General features: G+C 35.7%; 1 long non-coding RNA gene across 1 annotated transcript; it reads left to right on the top strand.

Annotated features, from left to right (window-relative positions):
- The first annotated feature begins 3,547 nt into the window (after window positions 1–3,547).
- Window positions 3,548–6,230, top strand: LOC141376902 (uncharacterized). The gene is made up of 5 exons (XR_012388291.1): window positions 3,548–3,636; window positions 4,605–5,081; window positions 5,250–5,335; window positions 5,632–5,674; window positions 5,772–6,230. It is a non-coding gene; the product is annotated as an uncharacterized lncRNA (long non-coding RNA).
- Window positions 6,231–10,722: the final 4,492 nt, after the last annotated feature.

Genomic DNA, 10,722 nt, shown 5'->3' on the forward strand with positions numbered 1-10,722 from the left:
CACTCAGAGCTTCTGCTTTTCCTTAAATCCAGCTGAAAACCCTGCCAGAGGAGGAATAACACTCTGACATCACGGCACGTTTCCTTCCTCATTGTCAGATTATTCTGCTTGTTTTAATGAAAAACTCTCTTCATTTCGACTCATTATTGCTGAAAACACGAGTAGATTTTGTGCTCATCTAGAAAATGCTTCTTGATTTCAGAATATTTGATGATTTGGAGTAAGAAATCATTTCTGCACTGCTGATGATGAAAACAGAGGAAACAGAAAAGACAGAAGAGGAACATTCATGAAACAAAGGAGAAGTGGAGAAGAAAACAGAGTGTTTGCAGCAGTGGCAGAGCAGAACCATCTTCCTCATCCTCTCCTGAGTCTCACACACACACACACACACACACACACACTCCTCTATAATCCTGAGTGAAGCTTCACCACAGGTAAGCCGTGATCTGCAGCATCAGACACGCTAAGACTATTCACTGTGAACGCCTCAGAGGAGACGACACTGTGCCGACAGTAAACCCATCACTGCGCTAATGCACACACACACACACACACACACACACACACACACACACACACACACACATTCAATAATACTAGATGAGTTCCAGAAATCAGTCAGAACTACAGCACGTTGCAAAAACAATGATTTCTTACTCAAGAGTTTGTGTTTTGTTTCTAGTCCAGATATCTGCAAACTCCCAAATCAAAAAGCATTTTAGCACAAAATATCGTCCTGTTATCAGAAATAATGAGTCAAAATGAAGAGAGTTTCTCCTGAAAACAAGCTAAATAATCTGCCAATGGTGTGAGTAAAATAATCTTACGTCAAAACTAAAGACTAGATGATTGTCAGATTATTCTGCTTGCTGTAATGAAAATCTCTCTTCATTTTGACTCATTAATTCTGAAAACAGCACTAGATTGTTTGCTTGTCTAGAAGATGCTTCTTGATTTCATATATCTTTAGATATTTGGTCTAGAAATGAGACACACTGCAGATTGTGCGCTGCTCTGACCACATCTTTACACAAACTCTGAATATTCTCACTGTTCCTGACTCTGAAAACTGTTTTCCACTGATTATTTCTCACTCAAAACAGGCTGATAAATCTGACAATAAAGGAGAGAGAAAGCGGTGATCATGTCAGAAAAGCTCCTCAAAATGTCTGCAGCATCACAAATAAGAAGAAAGGAGAGAGGGAAGGTCAAAGTCAAACAGAAATATTGTAAATAATGAAATGAGGAAGGAAATGGAGATGATGGAAAATAAACATGAACTAAATCAACTAAACTGAAGCAGAAATGGAAAGAAAGGGAAGGAATGAAGGGGAAGAACATCATAAAACTGACAGAAGATAAAAATGAAGAAGTAAAAAGAAACAGACCTGAGAAAGAGTGTGAGGAAGTATCGAGGAAAGAGAAGGGGAAATGAGGAAGTGAAGGGGAAGGAAACTATAGAGGAAGACTATAAAGGAGAATGGGTATGAAAAAGATAATGAGTAATAAAAGACAACTGAAGAGAAAATCAAATATGCATCAAAATAAACAATAGGTCAGACTAGACGAGGAAACTGGACAGGAAATAGAAAGGAAATAGAAGAGGAAGTACAGAAAACAAGGCAAAATATAAAGGAAACGTGACTAAATGTAAAGTAAATAAAGAGGATTCAAACTAATCAGGAGAATAAAAATGTGGCGTTAAAATAAAATGCTGAAAATGTCAAAGGAAAAAAGCAAGTAAAGAAAAGTGAAAATGACGATTATTCAGTAAAGGAATAAAAAGATCCCTAATTTCAGCTAAAAAGCAAAATGCAGAAACTATCAGTCCATTTCCTGATGAATTACAAACAAACCTCAACACAATCCTGAAAGCCCACATTACAGAGGACATTACAGAGGACATACACGACACCTTGAGGACATGAGAGAGAGGAAACAAACATGGAAACAGGACAAAAACAGAAGATTATAGGAGACTGTAGAAGCACTGGAATGAAGGAAACTGAAATGGGAAAATGGAGATAAAAATAAACAGATGAGAGACAAAAAAGGAAATAAAAAGAAAAAGGAAAGGGGAGAGGAAGGAAAGAAGAGGGAAAGAGGAAACAGAAAGGAAACTGGACTGTAAAAGTAAAGCAAATGAAAAAGGAAATAAAAGTAAAGAGGAAACAGAAGTGCTGAAGGAGAGAGGAAATGAAAAATCAAGGACATTAGAGAAAAGAAGGAAAGAACAGGGAAATAAAGAGAAAAACAGAAGTAAAATGCAAAGAAAGAAAGATGGAGAGATGATAAATGTTGGAGATAATAAACGAAAAGAAAAGAAAGATGAAGGAGAAATAAACAACACTGAAATGGGAATCACGAGAAAAGAAAAAAGAAAAGGAAAAGACAAGAGAGAGGAAGAAGAAGAGGGAAAAGGGGAAAACAAAGAAAACATGACTGGAGAAGTAAAGGAAATAAAAGTAAAGAGGAAACAGAAGAGCTGCAGGAGAGAGGAGATGGAAAATAAAGGACATCAGAAAAATGAAGGAAAGAAAGAAAGAGAGAGGAATAGAAAGAAAGAAAGAAAGAAAGAAAGAAAGAAAGAAAGAAAGAAAGAAAGAAAGAAAGAAAGAAAGAAAGAAAGAAAGAAAGAAAGAAAGAAAGAAAGAAAGAAAGAATGAATGAATGAATGAATGAATGAATGAATGAATGAATGTAAATGCCACAGTAAAGGAAAATGAAGGATCAGGAAACTACTAAAGGAAGTAATGTCTGTTGGAGACGGTGAATGAAAGGAAAAGAACAGAGAAATGAAGAGGAAATGAGGAAATGAGGAAATCAACATGAAAATGGAGATAAAAATAAACAGAAGTGAGACGGAAGTGAAGGAAATAAAAAGGGAATGGGAGAGGAAGGACAGAAGAGGGAAAAGGGGAAACAAAGGAAACATGATCAATGAACGAGTGCAGAACTACACAGCAAATTCATCTGAGTTAAATTCTCGGTGTTGAAGCATTTCAGAGTAAAGTGTTGACGTTAAAGAGTTAGATTTTGATAAATGAATATAATAAGAGTTAGAATTGATTTTATTCAGTGCGAAATCAAGGAGTTATCTTTTCTACACTTGGTGGTGTTATTTCCAACATCCGGGAATTCATGCAGCCCCAGTCACTGAAGAATTTTCCAGACGCCATTTTCCATCTGAGGTTTAGAACAGCAACTGGTGAGTCAAACTACCTAAATGTTGGTATTTTACTGACTTTCTCTAAGGAAATACAGTTGTAAACATATTGTTAAGTTAATAACTTCAGAATGGAGTGACAATTTTAAACTTCTGCGGTTCATTCATGGTCGTTTGTGTATCTAGCTTAACTGCATTACTATTCACTTCTTTTCAAGAATGTTTTATATATGCTCACGCATACATAATGCATAAAACATCAAATGTACATGTTCAACACATTTCTGTCACGCTTAATGCCATTTTGTGCGTTGTTACCCATCTGTAAAATAAAATCGACACTTCTCCTTTAATTCGAAGCAAACTAGCGAGGGATTCACCGGAGCAGCCTAACCTACTCTGCCCAGATGCTAACGGCAACACAGGATGGTTTCCATAAGCTCTGGAGAGTTTCTAAAACATATCTGGTGAGTAAATGAACATATGCTTACTTGTAAAAGGCTTCCTGACTGAAACATATGATTGTTTGTTATTCGTGTACGTTAATTTGGTTGTTTTAAACACCGCGGCCCTTTTAAACTGGTTCATTCGTGGCCGTCCATATACCGTTAGTCCATAGACTCGCGTGATAACGTACGCTTGAATTATATTAAGCGTTGACAACCATTAAAGTCGGAATGTTAACATTAATGTCTTTAAATGACCGCGTTTGCACTTTCTCAGACTTTTAAGGTTACAGAAGTCTCCCGGAAGTTGTTGGACTAACGTTAACGTTATCCCGCAAATGCACAGAGACTCCCAGATGCCCAAGTAGATGCCCGCAAATGAATGATAATCTCCCGGAAATCGCGCGTCTCCCGCCCGGTCATTAAACACTTTGCACACCCCTCTCCACCGCATCCCTCCCAGCTCTTCAGGTACGTCGCGCGCAAGTCACTCCCACCGCTCTTTAACGTTAGGTACGTCGCGCGCAACTCAGCATTGTTCTTTAGGTACTCATTTCTCCCGCTACCTCCCGCAAATCAACTCTGTATCCCCCGAAAATTACTTTTCCCAACTCGGGATGTCGGACGTTAGTAAGTTAGGCTATTTCTGTAGTCAGGAACATCTTAGTCAAGCTTTTTCTCCCGCATAATATTGTGCTTAAAACTATAGGCTAAACTTAGCATGTACTGTACACAACATTTCCTTTTTATTAAAGACAATTTAGTGCGTTGTAAACAGCCGCCTGTCTGTAAAATTAATCAACTGATTCATATTTGAGCAGCCTAATGATGATACAGGTTTGATTTGTAGATTTATTATCAATAATCAACATCTGAATGAAAAGATATCTGAAAAAGTGTGAGGCATACTTTGTGATGTTCATCTCTCTTTTTTATCTGAAGGTTATGCATGTGTGTTAGATACTAATTTTTTGTTGTTTTTTTAACAGCCACAGTTCTCTATACCAGTGGTTCTCAAACTGTGGTGCGTGTACCACTAGTGGTACGCGGGCTTCCTTCTAGTGGTACACGGAGGAATGAAATATGTCATGTACATGCTACATATATTTCAAAATGGATTAAAAATTATGTATATAATATGCCATATATGATATATAGCCTACATTTCAACCTACAGCCTACATTTCAGCCTACATTTACCTACAAGGTTTTTTAACTGTGCAGAGTTGTAGATGCTTTACTGGGCCTACTATGCTACTGTATTTCAATACTGCTCATTTTGGTGGTACTTGGAGAGACAATTTTTTTCTAAGGTGGTACTTGATGAAAAATGTTTGAGAACCACTGCTCTATACAATAACACAAGACCCTGTGACGGTGGCTGATTAGAGACGGATGGTGTATTTCCAGAGTTGGTGAAATGACCAAGCACACCTTCTTGGTCATATGTGGTGATAATAATGAAGGTATGTTTGATAAAGTTCTGTATTTGTTTCACAATAAGCTGAGAGGGTATTAGAGCATTAAAGAATAATGAATGACATGAAGGTGATAAGTTTTGTATTGTGGGTGAACTGTTACTTAAATAATGTTTTGCTCTTTACTTTGCACTTCTGCTTATCCTAATATTTTAGATTATATTTGGACCTGAAACATCTGCTAGACTCCAGTAAAGGTGGCCTCAATACTGGACCTGAAAGAGCCTAACAAGTTGAATCTAGTAAAGAAACACGCACGCACACGCACGCACGCACACGCTTACAGAAAACTGTTGTTTATGAAGTTTATGAATATTTTTTACACTGTGGCCAATATTTTGGGGAAGTCAGCATCACTAAATGATATAAAAGATTTTAAGCTCCTCTAAATTTTGCTCCAAGTGTTGTGTTAAATTCAGGATTCTGGACAGACAGCTGCCTGTTTGTCCAGTTCTAGTCATAGTGGTTAACCTAATTGTTTTTATAGATGCAACAGTGATGTGTGTGTTTTTTCTACTTATCCTGTCACCTCAACCAGCTGGGAGAGTCAAGTTGTGGATCATCATGAAGATTTTCAAAAGGTGAGTTTAGATTTCTTGAATGTTTTATTTACTTTAAATGTTCTTTTAAATATATCATAGAATTTGATTGCAATTTGTTTTCAAACATTTTTCTTAGTCATGCTGGAGTCTTGAAGAGTTCTTAGATGAGCATCACCCTATATCCGTGCATCAGGAACCAACAGACGAGCGATCAGTAGCTACTACATCGTCATGGATAAAAAGGTCATCCTGTGGCTGGGAAGCACTTCATTCACAGGACATGCTTGATGAGATTTCCTAGCTCCAGTTTGTTTTCACACAAGTTTACAGCATTTATACCTTCATTTAAACTGCTGTGTTTGATATGGAGGACCAAGGAAACACCAGAAGTGAAAGATTTGCAAGCCAAGTTGTTTAAAATGTAATTTCAGAAGAAAACTATGAGTTCAGAAGTAAACTATGAGTGACACTATATTGAACTTTCAAATTGCTCTGATAACACATCAAGTTTGGACCAAAGGACTGAAACAGCATTTTTGAGCACTGGTCATACATATTTTGTTGATACTGTCTGTACTAATAAAACATTTAAAGCATATTTGACATTGTTGCATCTTAAAAACTGAATGAATTGTTGAAGTGGTGAATGTTTTCAAATAAAATGTTTTTTTCTTTTGTAATTTACAGTCTATTTGACCTTTTTACCATATTTACACTCAAGAGAGTTGAATAAAATAACAATATATTACACCAGGCGGTGTTAAATATAGTTAAATTTTTTAACTCTGCCCAGAGTTAAAATTAACCCTTACTTCGGTGTCAATATGCCAACCCTTTTGAAAGTGTTGATTTAACTCTGTTTTGAGTGGACCCCATGAGACACTTTCAAAGTGTTGAAATTAACACCCATAGAGTTGTTTTGGGTCCCCATATTTTGCTGTGTACAGCTCAGAGGAAAAAGTGTGTGTGAGAGTGTGTGTGTGTGTGTGTGTGTGTGTATATGCATGTGCCTCTGTGCATGTGAGTGTGTGTGTGTGAGTGTGTGTGTGTGAACTGTCCTGAAGAAACTGTGAGAGACAGTAAAGCGGCTGCGGCTGTCAGGCTGTTCTCAGATCAGTCTGACTGTAATACGGCAGCTGTCGAGCGGCGTTCGTTCCACACACACTCACACACACTGATGAGCAGAACTGTAGCGTTTCTGACCCTCCTGCTGATCATAAGATGACCGTCTGTAATCCTCACACTTACACACAGCTTTACTAATGAAGCAGACACCCTTAACCACACACACACACACACACACACACACACACACACACACACAAACACACACACACACACACCTGAGCTGAAGATCACCTGTCAACAAGCTGATCTGAGAGAACGCGCACACGCACACACACACACACACACACACACACACACACACACACACACACACACACACACACACTCACAGCTCACTGTATTATCAGTATTTTTGTCTAATAAGTTAAAACGTAAGTCAATATTTTACAAAAACAAATGATTTATAAGTATGATGGATATTGTTATGATAAATAAATGCATTCTTTAGAAGAAAATCAAACAAACAAAGTTTATAAAAATAATATATAAAAATAATCAAATAAAGTAAAATGACGCATTTATTTTTCTGAATATTGTACGAGTATTGTTGTATGATGATTTTAGTAATATTTTCTTTGCAGAAGTTCATCAAACCTTGAAGTTTGTTTGAAAAGAAGAAGAGAAATTTTCAAACGACACGTTTATTTGTTTAATAAATGCATACAGCATTATTCAGTGAAAGCTGACTATTAATATGCTTCTTTATTAACACAAACATGTTTTGAGGCCGGACTTTTCCTGATCTTTGACTTTCTTTGTGACTTCTGGATTTACACAAACAAAAGTCAATAATTGATATTAATTCTTGATGATAATATAAATTAATAAAATGAATAACAATATTTTCTAGCCAGAAGGTCAAACAGGTTGCTGTAAAATATATGCAAAAATAAACACCTAGATAAAAGTTTGTGCGTGTGTGTGTGCGTGTGTTTTACTGCTCACCGTATGTTTGCGTCTTCTGCTTCTTTCTCTTCTGAAGCTGCGATTAATGAGCAGATGATGATGATGATGATGATAACAAGCTGAGCTTCATCATCCTGAAAACACAGTTGCAGTCTCTGTTAATCACCAACATCTACTCCAGTTCAGCACAAAAACACTCACAGAACATTTAGACGTCTCGAGTGGAATTTACCAAGAAAATGTTTAATTTCATACATTTTTAAGCTTGTTTAAAATGAACAAAATAATAAAATTAATTTAAATAAAATTATAAATAAATAATAAATAAACAAATTACATTAAATTAAAACAATACAATTAAATTACAAATTAAATAAAAACACAAAATACAATAAAACATTAATTTAATTGATAAATAATTTAAAAACTTAAAAAAACATATTTAAAATTAAATAATTTTTAAAAATAAAATAAAAAATTACATCTAAAATGAAATTAAATAAAACAAAGATTATTTGTTTTTTAAATTAATTTATATAATTATTACCACATTGGTAATATTCTATTTTATAGAAAAAAAGTGGATATATTATTTTTGAGGCCAGTATTGGGGAGATTTTTGAATTTACACAAAGAAGTAAATAATTAATATTAATACTAATAATTAATTTAATTTTATGTAGCAATGGAATCTCAGAATTTCCCAAGGAAATACATGAATTAAATATATCAGTGCATAAAAACATGAAATTACTTAATACATTTCACAAAAATAATTAGATTCAAGCATTTAATTGTATTATTTAATAAATAGATTTAGTGTGTGTGTGTGTGTGTGTGTGTGTAAACAATGTGTAACAAATGACATTCTGCATTGTTTTATTTTTTATGCATAGATTTATTTATGTATTTCCCACAAGCTTAAAATCAGTAATTATTATCACTAATTAAATGTAATATTATTGACTAAAGCTTTTAAGCCAAACTCTGCTTTTTGCTGTATGTATAATAATATATTATCAATCAACAGGTCATGTTTAGGTAGAGAAAAAAATAAAATGACAACAAAACAAAAATGATGCATAAAAACAAATAAATGCATAAAATGTTAACTAATATGGCTTTAATCATATAAAACAGAAGGAATGCATATTATTGAGACTAATACTGCTATAAAATAAAAATAAAAAAACTGCTTTTGCCTTAATAAAAATTTACAAATATAAACGCATATTAAACTATTTTTCATTATTAAAATTTAAAAACTTAATTCATATTAAACTAATTTTTTAAACTAATAATGTCATTTTACAAATAAAAAACACATTAATTAAACATATTTTGCTTTAATAAATATTTTTTAAATGCATATTAAACCAATTATGTTAAGGAAACGCATATTAAACAAATATTTAACAAAATTAATAAAACAGTAATGCATATTAAACTAATTTCACTTTAATAAAATTTAATAATAATCTAACTAATTTAGCTTTAATAACCTGCGTAAAAAACTGTAAAATTTACTGTGAAAAGCCAGCAACTGTTGACAGAACTCTCTTTCTGAACTCTACAGTAAACTACCGTCTGTCAGTCATTTATAATATTATACAGCAGTATGAAAATCCACACATCAAACATGTATTGATTTAAAAGTACCACAGTAAAGTCAACAAAGTCAATAAACAGTCAAGAGTCATGCAGGGAATTGTGGGACAGTCCATGTACAGTTATTAACCCTATATGGTTAACCAGGTCACAGCATTATACTGTAGCATGTTCACAGTATTTTACCGTTGAGTTACTCCTCTTTACAGTGTGTGTGTGGCGCCACTCAGGCTGCAGTGTGTGTGTTTATGTGCATGCGTGGAGTGTTCCATTAATATGGCAGAGGGGTGTGAAATATCGAGGAGGCGTTCAAACTTTCTCCTCAGACCTGCTGTAATGTGCTGGCATATGCTGGACTCATCCATCAGCTGAACAGTAAAGGGGGAGCTTCTGTTTCTGGAGCTCTAAATCACAGCTGGAGCCCAAGCTGACCCCCCAGCAGAGACACGTTCATCAGTCCAGAGCTGAGCCAAACCTTTCAGACAGAAATATACAAAAGAAATATACAAATAAATGTGTATATAAATGTGCACACAGTGTCTTAGTAGTGTCGCACTGTGGCCTGACAGCAAGAAGGTTGCTAGTTCAAGCCCCAGCCATATGTTCTCCCCGTGTTGGCGTGGGTTTCCTCCGGCTGCTCCGGTTACAGTCCAAACACATGCGCTATAGGCGAACTGACCAACTAAACTGGCCGTAGTGTGTGAGTGTGTGTGTGAATGAGTGTGTATGGGTGTTTCCCAGTACTGGGTTGCAGCTGAAAGAGCATCCGCTGTGTAAAACATATGCTGGAATAGTTGGTGGTTCATTCCGCGGTGGCGATCCTTGATTAATAAAGGACTAAGCTGAAGGAGAATGAGTGAATGTAGCGTAATTATAAAATGTAAATCAACAGTTTCATGTCTCGTGTTTACACTGTAGAAATAAACAACACAACTGGATTAAGCTGACACATTTAAGTGGATTAAACAAAACAAGTACTGTGCGTTCACACCGGAAGTGGCTAGAGCGACGACATAGCGGGAAGTTGTTCATTTTCAATAATAGCCGGCGGCGATAAGCGGCGAGGAGCAGCGCGTGGCTTCTTCACCGGTGTGGGTGTCGAGCAGAGTTCAACTTTATGGTAATGAGCTATGATGCGGCTTGGCGGCGACCAATCAGAATGTAGAAGTCCACCACCTGAGAGGAGTCCACAGGACAGTCACTGTGAACTTTGGTTCGGTCCACAGTTATTCCCAAGGGTTTGAGCATTGCGGTCGCCGGATTCCCAGTTATTTACGATGTTTTCTTACAGGAACATTACACAAGTTACTGATGTGCAGTAATGTTATGTATGTTTCTTTTTTTTTAAGCAGGAATCTGGATAGGTTGTTGAAGCTAAAGCGATTCCTTGAAGGAGCAGTATTTGTGCAGATATATAGACGGTTTCTTTAATCCCGCGCACAGTC

The sequence above is a fragment of the Danio rerio genome, chromosome 12, assembly GCF_049306965.1.
Source record: "Danio rerio strain Tuebingen ecotype United States chromosome 12, GRCz12tu, whole genome shotgun sequence".
In the NCBI taxonomy this organism is placed as follows: domain Eukaryota; kingdom Metazoa; phylum Chordata; class Actinopteri; order Cypriniformes; family Danionidae; genus Danio; species Danio rerio.